At 41.7% G+C, this 22,469-nt stretch overlaps 1 protein-coding gene across 11 annotated transcripts in view; it reads left to right on the top strand.

The window, feature by feature from the left end:
• The window catches only part of KLF12 (Kruppel like factor 12), a 647,154-nt gene that overhangs the window by 167,619 nt on the left and 457,066 nt on the right, over positions 1–22,469 (top strand). For 4 of the 11 annotated variants that reach the window (XM_037736796.1, XM_037736801.1, XM_017523613.2 and 1 more), the window contains exon 1: positions 22,064–22,172. The exons of 1 other annotated variant lie outside the window; for it this stretch is intronic. The gene's annotated coding sequence lies outside the window, so the exon portion shown is untranslated. Of the gene's footprint in view, positions 1–21,879; positions 22,173–22,217; positions 22,408–22,469 lie in introns of those variants that run through there. 6 more of the 11 variants (XM_037736797.1, XM_037736800.1, XM_017523611.2 and 3 more) reach the window with 4 other exon arrangements.

Below are 22,469 nucleotides of genomic sequence, written 5' to 3'. Positions count from 1 at the left end.
GAGTAGCTGGGACTACAGGTGTGTGCCACCATGCCCAGCTAATTTTTGTATTTTTAGTAGAGACAGGGTTTCATTTTGTTGACCAGGATGGTCTCGATCTCTTGACCTCGTGATCCACCCGCCTTGGCCTCCCAAAGTGCTGGGATTACAGGCGTGAGCCACCGCGCCCGGCCCAGAGCATACATTTTATACCATAAACTGTAGTATAGAAAAACCTGTATGCTGATTACATGGCAGGTTCCTTCATGCCAAAGGAGACAAGAGAGGAATCCAATGGCTAGAATGAATTGGTTTGGAAGAAACATGACTAGACCATACAGAGGCCTCTGAAAAGTTCCCAGAACTCTGTACCAATTTGGAATAAAAATTAGGAAGAGAGATAGCAGTATAAATCCTATATTTAGGGGAGATTTTCAAAGCAGAAAGGACTGTGGCTTAGCTTCCCAAGATATAACTTTGGAAGGTGCATTCTGGAGGAAGTTTCCAACACAGCCTCTGAAGGATGCACAAGAAGGGCTGAGAAAGTTGTCTATACAAAAGGTTTCCATACATAGAAGTAGCACAACCAAGACTGTGTACATGCCGAGACAACAGGTCATACGGAAACATTGGTATCAGCAGCAGATTCCAGGACACTACAACAGGGACCCATCAGGTGCGCTGTACCTCACTAGAGGCCGGCAGGGTCAGAAGAAATTACTTGGGCTGAGTACCCCTACCAATGCTAGGATGACACAAAAGCAACAGCACTCCTCTCAACACAGATTATCCCAGAGGAAAAGAAAGGAAAGGAAGGGAATATATCACAAACTGAAGATTTCATTGGAATTGGCCACATATAAGCCATAAGGAACTAAGTTATCTTGAGTTGCTCAGATTGTTTTTCTGCCATCTTAAAAATAGAAGCTACAGACTGGGCATGGTGGCTCCCACCTGTAATCCCAGCACTTTGGGAGGCCGAGGTGGGTGGATCACCTGAGGTTAGGAGTTCGAGACCAGTTTGGCCAACATGTAAAACCCTATCTCTACTAAAAATACAAAAAATTAGCCAGGCACGGTGGCTGGTGCCTGTAATCCCAGCTACTTGGTAGGCTGAGGCAGGAGAATCCCTTGAACCTGGGAGGTGGAGGATGCAGTGAGCCAAGATCATGCCATTGCACTGCACCCTGGGCAACAAGAGCAAAACTTTGTCTTTAAAAAAAAAAAAAAAACTGGCCAGGGGCGATGGCTCACGCTTTTAATTCTAACACTTTGGGAGGCCATGGTGGGTGGATCACCTGAGGTCAGGAGTTTGGCCTCACCAACATGGTGAAACCCTGTCTGTACTAAAAATATAAAAATTATCTGGGCATGGTGGCGGGTGCCTGTAACCCCAGCTACTTAGAAGGCTGAGGCAGGACAATTGATTGAACCCAGGAGGCGAAGGTTGCAGTGAGCTGACATCAAGCCATTGCACTCCAGCCTGGGCAATAGAGTGAGGCCCTGTCTCAAACAAAAAACAAGAAAAAGTCATTTTGCATCTTCATGTAGTCTTCCCATGTGATCCTTCTTGTTCTTCAGATCTATGGGAGTCGTCAGATTATACTGGAGAAAGAGGAAACAGAAGAGCTAAAACGATTTGATGATCCAGGTTTGATGCTCATGGGCTTCAAGCCCTTGGTAATGTTGAAGAAGCACCATTACCTGAGACCCTCCCTGTTCGTGTACCCAGAGGAGTCTCTGGTGATTGGNAAGAGCTATAGAACTGATTAAATTTCACTTGTAGAGAAATAAACAGTGTTAGAATTTTGCACACCTAGGTTAGTGATGTAAAATTTTAAACCTACTGCATGTAGGGGCGTGCTTGAAATTCCAGGGAACATTCATGCAAGGAATACTTGCACCATGAACTAACTGAAACCCTAGACAAGACTTGGAGCAAGTCAGAACCATGATCCTGTGAGAGGACTGTATGCACAAAGTCAACTGTGATATGAAGTACACTGAGCAAATCTTGATAGCAGAGGAAAGAGAGATAGAGAATATTATTTTTAAAGCTATTAGCTCTGACTGTGAGATGTCCAATGAAATAAATCCCCTTCTCATAAAGGGAAAGCTAATTTTAGGGGATTCCAGCTTAGGCATAAATTTGGTGGCTGGCAATATATTTGAAGAGTTTGACTTTGGAAGAAGAAACAAGACATCATGTTCAAGCTGCAGGGAGAACCCATAGTTAGTGATGTAGAAGCTAAATAGGCAAGCGGGACCTTGGGACCCTGGACAGCAGAGATCCCAGGATGATGGAAGAGCCAGACTGGCTGGTACCCGTCATCTCTTGAGTCAGATTCTGCCATGGCCCAGTGATGGGACCGTCACTACTCCTCGCAGCTAGCGGATAATCCAGGGGATTTGGACTGGGGTCCTGTACATCATTTTCCACAACCCTAAGACACTTGCCCACCCTTTTTTTGCCTACTACAGGGAAGCCTCTTCTGTGGACAGGTTAAGCTCCCTGGCAGAGAAAAGGAGGAAAGAGAAATTCTTGGGAAAACCCTGGTGAACTTATATTGGAACATTTAACCACTTAACCCATGGGCTATGTCTAACTCCACAATCTCAGAGATTCTGGGAGGTAAACTGTATATAAACAAAATTCAAGCAGAGATCTAGCTACTATAATTTTGCAAAAATAATTTTTTTCTAGCCATGTAAATTCTTACTATGGGATAAAAGAAGAAGATACTATTTTTGAAAATTCAACCATTGCAATTTATGTTTATAAGTTTATTCCTTTTTCAAGTCTCTACTTATTGAATAAATAGTATTTCTTGCTTCAGTGGGGTGTTCATATTCAATCTGGAACAAAAATTTCACTATTTCACTTTAAATTTGAAAGTAAAGGGTTAAAAATTCAGATGGGCAGATAGGAAGGTAAATTCACAAGGATCATGCCTAGAAACCCAGGACAGTGGGCAATAGATTCAGCAGATCCTAGACCAGAAGGTCAATAGCTATGCTTTCCTGGGTAAATCCCACCACACTGCAAGTGACCTAGAGAAGCTCTGACTCTAACAAACTAAACGCTGTTAAGTAATAGTGGCTAAGGCCTCTGGTTCTTGCATCTTTGAGATCCCTAACATGAGTGTAGTTACAGGGAAAGCCAATGGGGTTTGCAAAGAGGCAACAGCTGGACCAAATGAAATCCCATATTTGGAACAAGGAAGATGAAAAAGCTATGACAGCCAGAACAGAAAGGGTACGGACTTAGTATAGTTACAGCACGTGTGCAAGTCCAGGCCGGACCAGCTATAACTTGATGTGCTGAACAAGCACAGAGGGCAAACTCTGGACCAGATAACTCATCCATAGGACAGAACAATGTTTTCGCCAGTCCCTCCTTGACATCCTTTCTGACCCAGGTCTTAGTTCAACTCGTGACATCAAAGAAAAAACTGAGAATCATGAGCTGGCTGATTTGAAACCTTAAACTGACTTCATTGAATTCAAGAAATTCCTGTGTAAACTTGAATGGAGAATACAAAATCTGCCACTGTCAAGGAGACTGGGAGCTCTTACCTTTACATCATTTGAATTACAATGGAGGAGGAAAAAGCATTTTGTCTTTAACACCCCAATTTTGTAGCTACGTGACTTAAACCCAACATATACGTTAAGAGTAAAAGGTACATGGCCATCATTTAATAAATGATAGCTCTTAATTCGTATGAAATTGCTGTATCTTTCTACTTTTATCTGACATTTATGCTTTGATTCGATCAACTTTTAGGTCTCAAGAACCCTCTATTTTTATTTTTATTTTATTATTATTATTATAATTATTTGTAACAGGGTCTCACTCTGGCACCCAGGCTGGAGGGCAGTGGTGCTTACCGCAGCCTCGACTCCCTGGACTCAAGCAATCCTCCCACCTCAGCCTCCCACGTAGCTGGGACTACTGACGTGCACACCACTATCCTCAGCGAATTTTTGTATTTTTTGTAGAGACAGGGTTTCGCCATGTTGCTCAGGCTGGTCTTGAACTCCTGAGCTCAAGTGATCTTCCTGCCTCAGCCTCCTAAAGTGCTGGGATTACAGGAATGAGTCACAGCACCCAGCTGATTTTTTAAAAATTATTATTTATGTAGAAACCCTGTGTTGCCCAGGCTAAGCGCTCCCTATCTAAAGTACTAGCAAAAACAAACAAAAACAAAAACAAAAGCCTTTGGTTCTTAAAGAAGTAATACAATTATGTGAATATGGTGGGGTAAGAACCTGAAGGAAGAAGCTAATGTTTGAAAGGGGAGCAGAAAAACTTACTGAGTTCATATTTTGCCTGGAAAGGAAAATAAGTTCATCTGGACCCTGAGTCACATATGAATTGTGTGTACTGGAATGACAAACAGTTAATAAGTGAAACTTAGTGTAAAATTGCTGCCAACCCGCCTGTACTGAGAAATGAAATTTTAAAAAATGGCTTAGTAAATCTGGAATCAGAGCAAATGTGTTGAGTTGTCTCTCAGTCTATTTTCACCACTGTAGGAGCCCAGTGGACTGTTTTTCCTCATTAAAGGACTGTACCATCCAGAGCATCTATTTATATTCCAAAGTCAGGCCACCCTCATGCTTGGAAAGGACTGCCAGAAATGAACCAACCTTGTAGTATTCATTGCCCTTTTTATTCTCCGGGAGTGCTACTACTCCTTAGTTTGCATTTGTTCACTTTATCTCTCTTCTTTTCAACATGCATTTTTTAACATGTTGCCAATTAATTGAATTATTTCTTATTCCTAATATTTTTGGTTGGTTACTTTCACAAGCACATAAAGAGTGATCTTTATTCTTAATCTCATCACTGTAATGTCTTCAAATCACATTGCAGATAGGTTACTTCTGTCAAGCCTATTCCCTGATTTGTATATTTATAAGCTTCAATCATTTCCAAGCCAGAATATCTTAGTTTCCTTTGAATTGCTCCTAGGTTTCGAGATTCTTCTTATTTATTTATTTTTTGAGATGGGGTCTCGCTCTCTCACCCAGGCTGGAGTGCAGTGGCGCGATCTCAGCTCACTGCAACCTCTGCCTCCCAGTCTCCAGCAATTCTCCTGCCTCAGCCTCCAGAGTTACTAGAACTACAGGTGAGCACCACCACACCCAGAATAATTTTTGTATTTTTTGTAAACACAGGTTTTCCCATTGTTGCCCAGGCTGGTCTCGAATTCTTGAACTCAAGCAATCTACCCACCTCAGCCTCCCTAAGTGCTAAGATGGCAGGTGTGAGCTACCAAGCCCAGCCTGGAAATTCTTCTTAGTTTGAGTCTTGTACAGCTTTTGTCCATGGACGAAACACTTAATCATATTTTATTTTTATCTGGTTGCAATTATAGTTTTAAATGAAAAGAGTAATATAAAAATGTCTCCAAAGTGGCATTTCTTCATCCTATTTCAAACCCTAGTCTTCAAAACTATTACTCTTCAGTCCTCTCTTGTACTCTAAAGTAAATCCTCTATCCAGGCTTGCAATTACCTAAATAAGTTAACAATCATTTAACCAAGTGCTAAAAAAAACTTATTGCCTATTTTAAGTCCTAAAATTAATAATCAGGGACAGAGCACCACTATTTTATTATATTATAACTGGTTAATAAGAGTTTTACATTTTTATTTCATGGAATTAAAGTCATTGAAAATACAGTAGTTTCAGCTACCCATGGTCAACTACAGTCTGAAAATATTTAAATGGAAAATCCCAGAAGTGAACTCAAAGTTAGTTCTGAGTATTGTGATAAAATCTTGTGCGTTCTGGCCTGTCCACCCCAGGCCATGAGGTGTTCCTTTATCTAGTGTATCCACACTGTGCTCCCCAGTCCCCCCATGTGTCCCTTGAAAGTAGCCATCTCGGTGACCAGGCTAACTGTTGTGCTGTCACAGTACTTGTGTTCAAGTCACCCTTATTTTACTTAATAACGGCCCCACAGCACAGGAATACTGATGCTGGCAATTCAGATATGCCATAGAAAAGCCATCAAGTGTTTCCTTTAAGTGAAAGGTAAAAGTTCTCAATAAGAAGGAAAGAAAAGTAGTTTGTTGACATTGCTAAGATCTACAGTAAAAATGAAGCTCCTATCCATGAAATTGTGAAGAAGGAAAAGAAATTCATGCTACTTTTGCTGTTGAACCTCAAACTGCAAAAGTTACAGCCACAATTCATGAATAGTTGAGATGGAAATGGCGTCACAATGGTGAATGAAACGCACGAACGAAATGTGTTCTAATTGATGGCAATTAGATTTGGTACTTTCCACCATTTAGGCACCCACTGGGGGTCTTGGAGCATTTTCTTTTCAGATAAGGGAGACTACTCTACTAATTCTCCATTGATGAGTAAATAATGACAACTGGGTAGGAAGAATTGCTTTAACATGTATTAGAGATATTCACTAATTTATTCAATAATTAATTCGGTAGATTTATACTATCAACAGTATTTCTATATTATTCTAGGTAATGTGAATATATCCGTGAAACAGAAAAAGAAAATCAGTCCTTACTGAAATTACAATCCAGTGGAGGGAGAGAAAAAATAAAAAGCAAGCAAACAAACTACATTTATTGCTCACATTAATGTACAGAGTGAAATGAAGTAGGGAAGGGACATGGGATGAGGTGAGAAACAGATGGTTATTTTTCAAAAGGTTGTCTGGGAAGGCCTCAGTGACTGAGTGAGCAGAAACCAGAATGTGGGGAAATGCAACCAGCACGTATCTAGGGACAGAGGCCCCCAGGCAGATGGAGTAGCAAGTGCACAACTGGACAGGATGGTCTGGTGTGCTCAGAACAACAAGGAGGCCAGAGGGGGTGGAAAACAATGAGAGAGAAACATGGGAGATGGGCCTGGAGAGGTTACAGGTAGCCATGACGTGACCATCTTATAAGTCTTGCAAGGACTTTGCCCATACAAGTGAGAGGAGACATCATGGCGGGGATGTTGAGCAGGGAGGTTGTAAGATCTGACTATGTTTTAAGAGGTTCCTCTGGATAGTACCATGAGAAGAGTCTATAATGAGAGACATTAGCAGGGAGTCCATTTATGAGGTGTCCACAATAATCTAGCCGAAAGATGAAGGGTAGTAACAATGGAAGTGGTGACTGAGTATCAGATTCTGGATATAAATTTGAAAGTAAGAAGTCAATAGGGCTTGCTGGCTGGCCATACGTGAGCCATGAGAGAATGAGTCAAAGATGATACTAAACTTTTTATGCTAACAGTGGAGGAAAAGAAGTAATTTTTATTCAATGAGATGAAGAAGATTACAAAGAATACATTTAGGATCAGAATAGAGTCAGGTAAGATATGGAGTTCAGTTTTGGAAAAGGTAATTTTAAGTCCTCATTGTACATATAAGAATAGCTATAGAATAGGCACTAGAATATATAAATCCACAGCTAAGTGCACCTTTCAGATACACATTTGAGAGCTGTCAGCATATGAATGGCATTTAAGTCTATCAAGACTGGTTGAGATCACTAAGCTGAGATCATGAAGAGATCTAACAATAAGCCAAGCACAGTGGCTCATACCTGTAATCCCAGCACTTTGGGAGGCTAAGCCAGGTAGATCAGCTGGGTCAGGAGTTTGAGACTAACCTGATCAACATAGTGAAATCCTGTCTCTACTAAAAATACAAAGATTAGCTGGGCATGGTGGCGGGCACCTGTAATCCCAGCTACTAGAGAGGCTGAGGCAGGAGAATTGCCTGAACCTGGGAGGCAGAGGCTGCAGTTAGCCAAGGTCATGCTACTGCACTGCAGCCTGGGTAATGGAGTGAGAGCCGTCAACAAAAACAAGAGATCCAACAATAGACACAAACACTCCAACATTGACAAGATCAGAGCAGAAAAAAACAAAACAAAACTGGTGAATGTGGATCTCTGGAAGGCAAGAGAAGGAAAATGTTTCCAGGAGGAGAAGGTGTTAAACTATCTCTTTAACTATCAGTCAGTGTTGTGTTAAACTCCACCTACTTCAGCTGGCAATCAGTGCCAGGTGCTGCTCACAGGTCAAGATGAAGTTTAGCATTTACCACTAGGTTTAAATACTTAGGGTTAATTGTTGTTGACCTTAACCAATGCAGATTTAGTAAGCAGAGTGGTGGGGATAAAAGTCTTACTGAATTGGTTTCCAGAAAAGATGGGAGGAGAGAGATTGAGTACAGAAAAAAAAAAAAAAAAAAAGAGCAGTTTTGACAGACTGTTGTGACAAAGAACAGAGAAATGGGATGGGATCTGGAGGAAACTTTGTGGTCAGGAAAATGGTTTTTAAATTTATTTTCTAAAACTGGATAAATTATAGCATATTGTATGTTGAAGGGAGGAGTTCAGTGCAGAAGGAAAAACTGGTGATACAGAAGTGAGAAAACAGGTGGGGGGCAGTGGCTCATGCCTGTAATCCCAGCACCTTGGCGGGTCTGAGGCGGGTGGATCACCTGAGGTCAGGAGTTCGAGACCAGCCTGGCCAACATAGTGAAACCCCGTCTCTACTAAAACTCCAAAAAATAAATTTGCTGGGTGCGGTGGTACATTTCTGTAATCCCAGCTACTAAGGAGGTTGAGGCACAAGAATCATTTGAACCTGGGAGGCAGAAGTTGCAGTAAGTCAAGATCATCCCACTGCACTCCAGCCTGGATAACAGAGTGAGACTCTGTTTCAAAAAAAAAAAAAAAAAAAAAAGAAATGAGAAAACAATTATTGGAGCAATATACTACACAAATGGGTGAGAGATAAGGAAGCCCACAGCGGAGGAGTTGGCTTTAGGTAGGATCACTAATGCTTTACCCATGGTAGGAGGAGGAAAGGCAGGGCTGTCAGAAGACGGGTAATTGAGCTATGAAAGTATGTGTGCAAAATCACTCCTGGGGGCTTCTGTTTTCTTAGGGAAAAAAGAAGCAAGGATAGGAGACGAGGTATTGGAAGCCCGAGGTCAGACTGGCGGTATACAACAGTCAACTGACTGGGGAATGCTGCAGGAGTTCTGGACAGTACGTTAAGTCCCAAAAGCGCATTTTGAAACTCAGGTTCCTGGGAAAGTATTCCCAGAGTGTTAGAAAGTGAGTTTCAAAAAAACTGACTACATATTTTGGGGACGCACTGTACACCATGTGGCCCAATCTCCCGGAGTCACAATGCCAATTAACAAATTAACAGCCACTGCAGCACCCTCTTTGAAGGGTTGAAAAAAGATGTTTAACATTGAATAACCAAAATTTTTCCAAATATTTGAGAGCACAGAACTCTTTGTGTAGCATCACCTACTAGCATTCTACAGAACAATGTTTCAAAAACTCCAATTTGGAAAATTATTCCTACCACTAGGAAGGTATGCACTTATAATCCAGAGGAGGCTCTTACAGTTGGCACTATTCCATATACAAGGAGCAATGTCTCAACTATCTGAAAAATGTAAAACTTAAGAGTCTCTAGGTAAAGGATTAGGGAAAAGCTCACTAATCTTTTCTTGAAGCTCCTTAGTCATGAACCAAAATGGGGATATAAAAAGCCTTCAATGACAATTCAGTCTAACGGGACGAACAATGTGCTGGGATCCATAAATCGAAACCTGACATGCACGGTCTACGCAGCCTTGGCAAGTCTTCAACACTTAAGTATCTAAAAGTTCAGTAATAAGTTATCTCCACCAGTATTGGGTATAGGATACACAGTGATTAAGAGGACTTGTGTGAAGTCAGTCAACATAGGTGCAAATCGCAGCTCCATCTCTTACTAGCTGTGTTGTCTTGGAAACAAGTTAACTTTCATTGGACTTAATTTTCTCTTTTGTAAAATGGAAAATATTTCACCTACCTCTCTGGCTATCGTGAGAGTTAAATGAGAAAATACACATCAAACACTTAGCACTTTGATTTTTATACATATATTGTAAGAAGAAAATGCAACAACTGATAGAAAATAGTATTCCAAATTAAAAACTCCATGAAACTGTAAAGCAGCATTAGTTTTTTACTAATAGTGTGGCAAAGGAAACTAAATTAAGACTGTTTTTTAAAAGAAAACATATGACACAGATAGATTTGGTTCTAAACCATTGCTCCTTATCCCTTTAAAAACCAGTATCCCTAATCTTTTTTTCTCCACCAAGTGTTTTGACAACAGTCTACATAGAGGTTTATCAAGTTTTGTACTGTATTATTGCAGAAAGGAATGGCTTTTCTGTTGGGGATAATAATAGTAATAAAATCATATTGTTTTAGATCTGTGGTCTAGCATGTCCTTTATAAGCAGGTATTGCTCCTGATGGGAAAATAAAGGTTACTGAAGGGTTAACTGACTTACTGAAGGTCAACAACATGGAACAATCACTCTGCCCATAGAGTGGCAGGAAAGTCTGTATTCCTGACATATTTATAACTCTGTGGCTAAGATGTTTGCTTAATGTTCTTTTTTATTCAAAGGTCTCTGACCATTTAAACCTTTCGCCTTTTAACTTAGATGTGCTTTGCTGGCTATTAATGCCCTTTAAAGACTTTCTGTATGCTCACGTTAAGATCTGGACCTACCAATTTTCAAAGAGGTCCTGCTTTGATAAAATTCTAAGGTAATTATGGCAATTGCTTTTTAAAAACATGTTCAACTTAAAAATAAAACCTTCCTTTAGATTTGAAATTTCAAAGAATTAAATTTCTTTGCTTGTAAAAAGATAATTCTTAGACTCTGTGATACTAAGAATAAGAAATACACTACATTTTGCATATAGGTTTAAAATGTATTTGAGGATGTCTGCCATTAACCTTGCTACCTGATCCAAGACCAGGCTCAGAGATAGAAGTTAAAATCTAAAGTCTAGGTTTTATTGCCAAATCTATAGAGAATTACATATCTCCTTTGTAACTCTGATGCTTCTAGATTAAATGGCAAAATATTTACTTGTGGCTTGATTACATGTTACTAAATAAAAGTGATATTTGTGAATACTGCTGAGGTTAAATTATATAAATATTTTTATTAGCACATGATTGTAAGAGATAGGGATACCAAAAGTAGATGTGCATGAATGGACACAAGTCAATACACATGCACAAAAAGAGATAGAGTTACGCATGGTGCGTGTCTAGATTTTCACAACAGACACAGCCATATGTTTCTTATCTCAGCGGCTGCCCAGTGAACTCATGCATGTGGATAACAGTTCTAGCAGGCAAGAAGCCATATAAACAATGAGCATAACTCATAATGAAACAAAAAGGCATGATAATAGCAAATTGTATCATGATAACAAACCCTACTCAACCAAACTTTTTTAATGAGTAATTTTGATCAATGAATTCATGATATATTAATATCATAATCCCATTGAAAAAATAATCACAAGTTCAATGGCGGCAGACTACATAGCATTTTGTTCCATAAGATATGATGGTCATATTTGCTCCCTGACTTCTGTCTACAGTTACCTTCATTGTAACCTCTGCATGGTCAGCAGGGCAGGACCAAGCAAAATGTTGCCTGTTGGACAGTGATTAAATTCCACAAACTGTTTTATTTTTTCATTGCAATAGGGAAAAAACTGCTTCCAGATTCAAAGGAATAAAGAATGGAATTTAAATTGTTTCTCATTATGTAATAAATAAGATGTAGACTTTCTGCTTAGTGTAGGGGTGGGGTGGGTAGTGTAATAAAGCTATAGAAGTTTATTCATATAGGAAAATTTATGTATGTTCAAAGTAAGCCTTACATTTCACCTGATGTTTTCTTTTGAGAAAATACAGTCACCCTGCTTAATTCAATGAGAAAAATATTTAATAATTGATGAGGATTTGTTGAGTTGAAAATTGTAAACAAGACAATATTTCAATACAGCAGCTCTAAAATAACTAAACAGGCATTCTCCGTTGTATTTATTTGCCCTTTCTATAGCACCTATCATCTTAATACTTAGGCATAGAAGTACCAGGCATAATGTGAGAATGAAAATATTATGATCCCATCTAACTTTTTTCTCTCAGTGAATTAAAATACAAACAGTGTTCAGCCATACATATATTTTCCCTTGTTACTGCGCTTAGTTCTTGAGACTAAAAAATGCCTTGTGGACTACAAATACACAGTGATTGACATGAAATACAAAAATGTGACACTAAACTTTAATTTTAAACTGACTCAGTAGGTTAAATACAAATATACAGTTATATAGTAGTGGTAGTTAATAGCCAAGCTCCATGGCCTAGTTTCATTCTCATGTTTCAAGAAACTTGTTCTTGTCATAATCTTTGATAACCAGTGGAAGTCCTGAGACCCACAGTCATCTGTTGGGTCTGGTAAAGTCATCAAACTCTTTCATGCCAACAAGTGACATAGGAAAACGGTTTCCATGACAACTATTGTTGATGAACTGTACAAAATCCTTGTAACTGTAGTTTTGAAGATAAAGCCATTTGAAAGCATCAGATGCCTAATGTTCCTCATTTATGCAATGGGAATTCATTCAATCACAAATATTTTTTGAGTGCCTACTACATACTAGGTACTTTTCTACACAAAGGGCTGCAGCAGTCAACAGAATGGAAAAATTTTCTGCCCTTGTGGAATTCCTACTTTAGCAGAAGTGGGCTGCAGACACAGACAGACTGCACGTCGCAACAATATAGTATACAGATACTTCTCAACTCACAATGGGATTATGTCTCAGTAATTCAATTGCAAATTGAAAATACTGTAAGTCAAAAATGCACCTAATTTACCTTAAACTTGCTCAGAACACTTAACATTAGCCTACAGTTGGCAAAAATCACCAAAAGCCTGTTTTAAAATAAAGTGTTGAATATCTCATGTAGTTTATTGAATGTGAAAAATAGAATGGTTATAAGAGGACTCAAAGTATGGTTTCTACTGAATGCATATCCCTTTCACAGCTTCTTAAAGTCAAAAAATTATAGGTTGGACCATAGTAAATTGGGCACCATCTGTATTAGATGGTGATAAGCACTATATAGAGAAAGAGAAAAGGGAAGGAAGACCAGGAGTGCTTGTGGGTATTGCAATTTGTAATAAATTGGTAAGGCTCACCCTGAGGATATGAAAACAATAGTATAGCTTCATAGGATTCCATGAAGAATAAGTGAATTATTACATACAAAATGCTTTGGACAGTGTGTGGCACATAGTAAATGCTTAATAAGTGTTGGTTTAAAAATAGGAGTGCCATTTAAGGGGGTTTTAAGAAACGTTTTTATTTGATCTACAGTGATATTTCTTTATTTGCTATGACCATTCTTATCTGGAATTGAGAATGAAATTGTATTTGAATTCTGTATAAAAAGCTCATAAAGCTAATATGTATATGTGAACTGGATAAAATTTTAAAACCAAGAAACCCAACTCATCATGCTTCATGGATTAATTATCTACAATCTGTCTCTGCCTTGATGGAGACAGAGAGAAAGATAGAGAGGGAGAAAGAGAAGGCAGAAGAAGGAGGAGGAGGAGAAAGGGGAGTAGGGAGGGAGGAAGAAAAAGAAAGGAAGGAAGGGAAGTTCTTTATTTAGTATTGATTTTCAGTTTGAAGTTGTAGTAGGTAATGATTTATTTTAACTTTATATGTATTCTAACTAGGAAGCTGGGTCAGTTAAAAGAGATGCATGTCAAATCTAGTTAAATACTAATCTTTACAAATTAAATTAACTGAGTACATACATTTTATCGAACTAAAGTACGGAAACTATATATTCCTTTAAATTATTTTTCTTGACAAATAGGACAAACACTTTTATTATTCTGGTAGGCATCTATATTTATAGATATCATAGGGTATCCACAATATCCTATGCCTTTTGGAAGTTACTTTCATTCTTCCATCGAAAAGCTTTGAGGACTTTCTGTGTGTTGAATGCCGAGTTAGGCACTGATGATAATTGAGAAGTGGTCAGACACAATTCTTGTCAAGCCTTGTAGAGCTTACAGTCTTGTAAGGGAAGGTATGGAAGACTTCATTAGTTGTCCAGATCCTTGAAAAGAAGGTGCCAAACCCAGTTGTACTGGGGGTGAAACTGATGACACCGAGAGATATTGAGCAACCTGTCAAAGGTCACACAATCAAGTGGCAAAACCAGGAATCAGTTTGTCTTTCTGGCTCTGGGCATCAGCTCATGCGTTGCTGCTTCACTCTCATTTGAATGTGAAATGCAAAAACATCTTATATTTTGGGAGACACAGATTTACCATTTTAATAGTGATTTGCTTATCCAACTTTTAAAAATTAATGTTCATTTCTCAGAGACATGTAAATTCATGGAGTGGAAGGATAAGCCATAACCAGACTATGTAACTCAGTGAAGCTAAACTGAGGTTCACGCTATGCCTTGGGTAAAACACACATGGATTCATTTAAAATGGACTACATTATGATTTGTGTACTTTAATAATATATTGACTGCATTGTACAGAAAATATATGTTAAGAAACATCAATCTTTTTTTTTATAGTTTATGACTTAATGTCCTTAAAATGATGATGGCCCATAACTTGTAACCCAACGGTATATTTTTCTTTTTTTTCCTGTCTGCCAGCAAGAATTCAATAGAGAGCTTCAGTAATACAGTGGTTTGCAATTTAGGACTAAAACATTATGAAACACTATATAGTGGTTGTCTCAAATTCCATCCAAGAGACCTTCTTCCTGTCTGCTTTTCTGTTTGGTCTCCAGGAAGTCATGTGACCCAGTTCCAACCATTGAAATAGAAGCAGAAGATATAGTTGAGGCTTCTAGAAAGCTTTCTAAATGGAACAGAATTGGCTCTGCTCTTAGCCTTTTTTCTTCTTCCTACTATGAGTGGGAGGGGTAGCTATATATTTAAGAAGGGGAGCAGGAAAATAAAATGAGATTGGGGCTTTGGGGTGCCAGAGAGCTGCACAGTCTTCAACTGTGGCTGCTTATTTTTGGACTTCTTGTTTCATTGCAAGGGATAGACAAAAATACGTACCATTAACTGGCATTAGCTACGTTTTCCATTGTTTGTAGATGAAAGTTATGGAAATCAATATATAATCTCTCTCCCTCCCTTTTTTCCTCTGTCTCATTTTCATTTCATTTTATTTCTACGTTACTGACCAGGTTTCATTTCTTCCTCCCTCTCCACTCTTTTCTATCAGCTATCTAATTTATTTCAGCTTCAAGTATGGTAGAACCAATTACCTATTTGATGACTCTCAAATTTATCAAAAGTAAAAATAAACAAATCTTCCTCAATTAAGGAGTGAAATACGAGAGACAGTTTCCTGTTCTCTTTTCTTTGTACCCCTCCTCAAAATATCAAGTTGCTGAATTCTAAGACTCTGAATTTATAATGTCTTTCACAGTTGTTCCAACCTTCCTTTCTTGATCTGCAGTCCAATGCTCTACCCCTGAGCTACACCCCCTCTTCCAACCTTCATTTCTTAGCATAGCAACTTGACAACAGTTTCGCATAATTTCTTAGCCAGGCTATGCAATAGGAGTTACCAGCATCCCATCCACCAATGACCCATTTATATTCCTAGATTAGAGTTCAATCTTTACTCATCAAAGAATTAAAACTCAAGCCATTCTTGTTTACCAACTTAAGATCTTACATTTCAAAGCACCACCCAATACTAGCAAGAACACAGGGAAAATGGCAATCTCAAATATAATGGTGCAATTGTAAACAGGTAAAATACTTTTTTTCTCTTTTTTTTTTCCAGAGACAGGGTCTCACTCAATTGCCTAGGCTGATCTTAGCTCATTGAGGCCTTGAACTCCTGGAATTAAGCAATTGTCTCACCTCTGCCTCCTAAGTAGCCGGGATTACAGGCATATGCCACCACTTCCAGCTTTTTAACTTTGTAGAGACAGAGTCTCCCTATGTTTCCTAGGCTAGTTTCGAACTTCTGGCCTCAAGAGATACTGTCAACTCTACTTCCCAACATGTTGAGCCTATAAGCGTGAGCCACTGCAGCTGGCCATAAACTTTTAAAATACTTTTGAAAAATAATTTGGCAGTAGGTTTCTAGAACAGTAAAAACAAACTCATATTCTCCGTTTCGGTAACACAACTTAGGGAAAACTATCTAAAATAAATACATATACATATTTTTTACAAAAGAGAAGCTAAGATATTCACTATTATATAAATACGATTGCAAAAATTTGGGAAAATTCTAATGTTACATGCTATATAGTTATCAGTTTTATCTAAACTCATCTTAATACCTAGGTTGATGTATATAGCATGAAATTAAAGTAGTATTTTGTAAACTATACATACTTTAGTGGAATTAAATTATTTCCATGGAGAGTACTATTTTCATTTGTAAACTCAAAAAAGCAAAGATACCTATAGCTCAGATCTCATATGTCTCAATTTATTTTAAAATGCAGATTATTACTTTACAGCTCTAATGTTTATAACCTCAAAACTTGCAAATGTCATTTTTTAAAATAAACTTGCTGTGAATTTTCCTTCTGGTATTAAAAAATTGAACATTTTTAATTTAATACAATAGAATGCTGTCTAATTTTAATAAAAAATAGAGGAATATAATTGATTGAATGATTTTTAAATGACACATATGAAAGAGAAAATAGAATTAAGCAAAAATGCTGCAAATCTGATATATTTATGTAAAAACTTCAACTTAAAAGAAAGTTGCTTGAGGAATGTTGCTAGAATTAATGTTCAAAAGGTATTTATCGACACATTACAGAATTTTGTTATTTTCAATATGTGCACCCAAATGGAAACTCAAGTTTTCTGCTAAATCATGTTTAATGTATGTCACTCTAACTTTATATATTGTAGTTATTTCATGATTCAAGAAGCATTCATTAATCACCTACTATACACAAAACAGTGTGAGGGTAAAAGAAAGGCTAAATAGGTGATTAAAGTATAGCTCTTGTTCTGAAAGGTGTAATAAGTGTGCATGTAATAGGTGGGCCAGCAACACTTCATGGAAATAGAAAGGTATGAGAACCTGAAGAATAAATGAGGGAATCAACATTTATTGGATGCTTAGTTGAGCGAATATATCTCCCATTGGCTCAGATAAGCAGCTAATAAACATTAATCCTTCCATGTGAAGGAAATATTATTTAAGTAGGTGGAAAAACAAAGAATCAGAAAAAGGGTGAAAAACCAGCTAGTCAGTACCTGAAGCACTCTTTCAGTTATACCATAACAAGCTCCAAAAAAGGAAAGGTAACTTTTTGGTAAAAGGATAGATACGTATACATGTATGCAGAGTATCCAAGAATCCTTTTTAGAAGATTCCAGAGAAGACAGAGGAAGATCATCCCAAGGTATGTACATCAACTGGAGGGGAAAACGGAAGTGGGGCCCTTATGAGTCATGGTATTGTATTGTTACTAATTGGTGCCAACTTGGGTTTGTAAAGATAGATATAATTAGCGGATTTGAGCAAAAGAGGGCTAGATGCAGAGCTCAGAGCTGGGCAGCGGACATGATAGTGGAGGTAAGGCTGGAAAACACCTGAACGAAACTGACTAGAAGAAGATGGAAAAGACACATTTGAAGATGTGATGAAGATATTTAAACTAGAAGGATCGAAAACTGTATTGATTGCAACAAAACAAAGTTATAAAACGGCATTTTCCCCCTAATTTGCAGACAGCTCATCCCACAAATCAAAACATGGTGTTTACCAAGTAATCACATAATATCACCAGCTGTTTGCAGTTATAGTAAGTAAGGCTTTTACATGTCTTTCTCACTTTCTCATACTTGAACGGGAAAATTCCCCTTTGCTGCACATTATTGCCAAGATATGACACATGAAAAATATGGGCATTGAAAACCTAACAGTACACATTCACTTTGGACCTCAGGAAAAAAATCAAGATTGTATTTTAAAATTTGTTCAGAGTTCTGGAAATCAGCTTTATTTTTATTTCTAGTTAAATAGAATCTTTCAACATAGCTTTTACTTCTGAAATGGACTTCATTCCTACCCTCTTTCTTGAAATTTTATCAGTGCTAAATCATCTATGGTTTCACTAATCCAAAGCCTTACGATCTGTAAATGTACACACATATTGAACAGAGTTTTTACCTTAGAGAAATCTGGGTGTGGTACAGGTAATGCTCTTAATACTGTAAAAGATTTTTCTAACCACTAATTTTCAAAGATAGTATCACTACTGGTTAAGATCTGACAAAAAGTATGTGGGCAGGTAACGTTTACTTTTATAGTAACAACATTATTTCTAGTTGTAAATTTTTCTGTTGTTTGAATTAGAAATTTTACCTGCTTTGAGGGTGTTTGGTTGTGCTTTTTTGGACAATGTGTCAGGTAAAAGAAATCCAATGCACGTGTTATGCATAAGAAATTCAGGGCTGGGTGTGGTGACTTATACCTGTAATCCCAGCACTTTGAAATGCGGAGGTGGATCACCTGGGGTCAGGAGTTCAAGGTCAGCCTAGCCAACATCTTGAAACCCCATCTCTACTAAAAATACAGAGTTGGTGGCGCCTACCTGTAATTCCAGCTACTCGGAAGGTGGAGACAGAATTACTTGAGCCAGGGAGGAGGAGTTTGCAGTGAGCCCAGATCTTGCCACTGGACTCCAGCCTGGGTGACAGAACTCTGTTTAAAAAAAAAAAAAAAAAAAAAAAATTCAAAATACCAAACTTAACCTTCTTTGTTTATAATTTATTCTTCTTTTAGTTATTTAAGACTAAGTAAATGAAGTTTTTATATAGAGTTAGGGAAATGGGTTATCATTTTTACCAAAATCATCTTGGTTTTAAACAGAATTGAAGCCATATAGTATTGGATTTGACAGATACTTTCAAGCCCCAGATTCTATGACTGCACTTTCTCCCTACACATTCTTTTACATGGTCCTCCTGAATTAAGGAGTGAAATAATTTTGCCATCTTTACATTTTCTGCAAACACAGAGAGCAGAAAGGTCTAAACATTAAATTTAAAATGTGCACCTTTGCAAAGGTAGTGTATTTTTCCTATCTTCTTTCCTTCTGTTCACACCTTAGTTTTCTTTAAATCCAAGCTCTATACAGAAATAGAATTACATGAACTGAGTTAGAAACGCATGCCTGTGTGTACACACACACACACACACACACACACACACATACCCCTCTAGTGACCTCACTCCAGTTATCATCCATGCTTTTTAATCTTTCAATGTTTTTGCTCTTCTACACCCACCCCCAGTCCACACAACGAAGTGATTCTCTTTTCTAAGCCTGCTTTTCTCGTCTTTATCCTTTCCCTTTACATAGCTAGGGAGTTGGCTTAATGTAAGATTTCTACTCCATATCTGTCAACAATTTTTAAAATCTGCAAGCATTTTTTTCCAATGCTTGATGTACTTTTTCTTTTAACCACATAGGCTCTCCAGACTAGAAACTAACCTTGACCTACCCCTAGTTTCCTTATCCCTCTGGAATGGTTTCTTGTAGTGTATTTTCTGTCCTTCACCACTCTACTAACATGCCCGTGGCTGTTGCCATAGGAAGGGAGTGCAGTTTGCTTTTCCACGTGCAGAAGCACTCGCTGTAGAATATATTTATGGTCTGTCCGCCACTCAGCTCACTCGAGAAAGAGCTGTTAGTATAAGAACTGCCACGATGACATAATTTCTTACAGCATCCTTCCACCCTTACAGTGAAACTCCCTTCCTTCACTCCCTGCCTCTCCCTGCCCCACCTAGAGGGAAACTTCAGTGATTCTAGCAGAGGCAAGTTTCTCCTTGAAATCCTGCGCAGTTGTTGATGATTTTCTACTGCTTTCAAACTTGTCTTTTCGTGCTATTCCCATCTGGGTGTTGTGGAGTGTCAAAGGCTATTTACCCTCTGCCCAGGATCGGATCAGAGAGTGGGAGCTGCAGCTGCGTTCCCTGGAACGGAGACCGCACCCCGGCGACCGATCCCTTACCCTCCAGTCCCACTGGGCTCCCGACGCCCTCGCTGCGCCCACGCCTTCCCGCTCCCGCCGCTAAGGCTACTTTGCTCCAGGAGTGCTCCACAAATTTCAGACATTTGTTCTTGGAAACCTCAAGACCGGGACAGACCCCTCCTCTACATCCTGCTGTCTTCCTAAGACGCATCTTAGGCTGTTGGGACTCCTCCTCTAGGCTGGACCACTCTTCCCATTTTCCTCAGATCCTAGGAGTGGCTGGAGGCAGAGAACGCACCAGGCAGACGCCGCCTTTGTTGTGATTAGGAACGCACACCGGGCCTGGAGTGGCTGGAAACTGCCACACCGATGGGGCGCCCAGCCGGCCCTGGCTCACATTCGTGCCTTCGCTCTCATTTCCTGTTTCTCAGTCTCTCCCTTGTTTCTCTTCCCACCCCACTCCACGCCACAGTACAGCAGAGCTTTCTCTGCGCACACAAACTTCCCCTTCCCGGCCTTTCCGCCGCCCTGGCGGTTTCCCACGCAGGGCGGGGCGGGGGCGCGGGGCACGGGCGTCTCGCGGTCCCCGGAGCTCCGCGCTCACCTAGGCTGGCCAGGAGTCTCCCACCCCCGCCCGCCGGCCGCTTCCGCCCAGTCTGCTCCCCGCCCCCGCCGACCCTCAGGCGCGGCACTGACCGCGCGCCCTCCGAGCCGCCGCGGGAACTGAAGGGCTGCCCTGCCGCCTCCTCCCTCCCCCGCCCCACAATCCCGCGGATCCGCTCCCCGGGGCGCGGAGGCGGGGAGGGAGGGGCTGCTGGGGAAAGCGTCAAGGACTCGGCTCCCGGCCGCCCGCTTCTTCGGGCTCCGCTCAGGGCACCGGACTCCCCCGCCGCCCCTGGACCCCGCGGGGGTCTGTAGCTCCCGCTTCCTCTGCCCCAGTCCTGCAAGTTTGCCTCTTTCTTTCCCGCAGAACTGGCGCGGGCAGGAGCCCCTTCTCCTGAGGTGGCGAGGCCAAGCGCGCGTCTCCCTCTCGCCCCCATTCATCCCGCCAAGGTGAAGCGCAGGGAGAAGGGACGCTCCCCCCTCGCCCGCAAAGTGCGTCGCTCCGGAACCCAAACAATGACTCCCCTGCTGGCCGCGCCTGGCCCTCGCCCGCCCCACCTACCCCACCGGCGCGCAGAGGGCACCGCCCGCGGGGCTGCCCCGGCCCGACCCCATTGTTGCCCGGCGCGGTCTATGCCCAGCGCCCGGGGGCGGTCCCCGCCCGCGGCCCCGCAGCCCCGGCCGGCCGCCCGGGCCGGCTCCGCCCACACCTTTCTAAGTTCGCTGGCGGGCGAGCCACGGGGACGGCCGGGACGCCGGCCCCCTCCCTGCACTGCGCGCCCCCACCAGGGCGGGAGCGGCGAGGGGCGGGGGTCCGAGCTGGCTGCGCGCCTTTTGGGTCCCCGAATTCTCCTTGTAAGCCTGCTTGGCGCGCTCTAACACAAAAGAGGGGACTTTCTCGCAGCTAGGCGCGACTCCTCGCCCGGCGAGTTGCCCTGCGGGGGTCCCTCCCGCCGCTAACCCCCGCGGGCCCGCTCGGCCGGCGGCTCCCCGAGCTCCCAGGGCCATGTGTGGGTTATTTGGGGTGCCGCAGCGAGGTGGTGCAGGTGAAAAGGAAGCTCTGCTGAGGCCCGGGACCAGTGGGCGGGGGCAGGGGTGGGGTGGGGCGGGGTGGGGCGGGGTGGAGTGGAGGCGCCGCGGACCCACCCCGCAGCCAAGCGGCCCGGGCGGGGAGGCGAGGGCCGGGCAGTGGGTGTTGCCTTCTACCTCTGCGAGCTGGGAGGGGTTAGTTTCCCACAGGGGATTTCAACCATCACACTCAGAGCCCGCCTCCTAATCCTCGGGCGGAGCGGCTCGGGGGCCCCATTTTATGGCAATAAAGCGACTTAGCGCCTGCTGAGCGAGCCCCTCCCCGCCGCCGCCCCCGCCCTCGGCCCCACCCCGGGGCTCGCCCGCAGCGGCGGGGCTTTGTTTCTGGGGAGGAGGACCCGGAGCTCTTTTGTTTGGGGTTTCTTGTTTTCGGCCCCCCCCCACCCGCAGCTCACCCCACGCCACCCCAAGCGCCTCTCTGGTTTCCTGAGCTGCGGGCTGCGAGGGAGAAGCGGCGTCCTGCAACCCCCTGGGCTGGGCCCCGGGGTAATTCGATGCGGGCCTGGCAAGGCTCCCCACACTAGACCTGGGCTCGCGTCTCGGCAGCCTCCACCCACCGGCCCACCCTACATTTAGCGCATCATGTGATCCGGGTAAGTCATTTGCAAGTACAACAGTTCCCCGGGTTGCCCCCCATTCATTTCCTGAGAACTGCAGAGAGCCGCTGAGAGGCTCTGCGTGTGCGTGTGCGCGGGTGACGCCGTGTGTGTGCGAGTGTGTGTGTGTGTGTGTGCGCGCGCGCGCGTGTGAGAGAGAGAAAGGGAGAGAGAGGGGGACTCTGTGTGAGGGAAAGAAAACAATTTCTCCTGCTCTGCAGCTTCTGTTCAGGTCTGTGCCGATTCCGTTTCTTATCAAAATAAACAACCCCCTCCTTTTTTTTTTTTTTTTTT

Source organism: Cebus imitator, unplaced genomic scaffold, assembly GCF_001604975.1.
Source record: "Cebus imitator isolate Cc_AM_T3 unplaced genomic scaffold, Cebus_imitator-1.0 Scaffold29, whole genome shotgun sequence".
Lineage (NCBI taxonomy): Eukaryota > Metazoa > Chordata > Mammalia > Primates > Cebidae > Cebus > Cebus imitator.
This window is presented reverse-complemented; position numbering and strand designations above follow the sequence as displayed.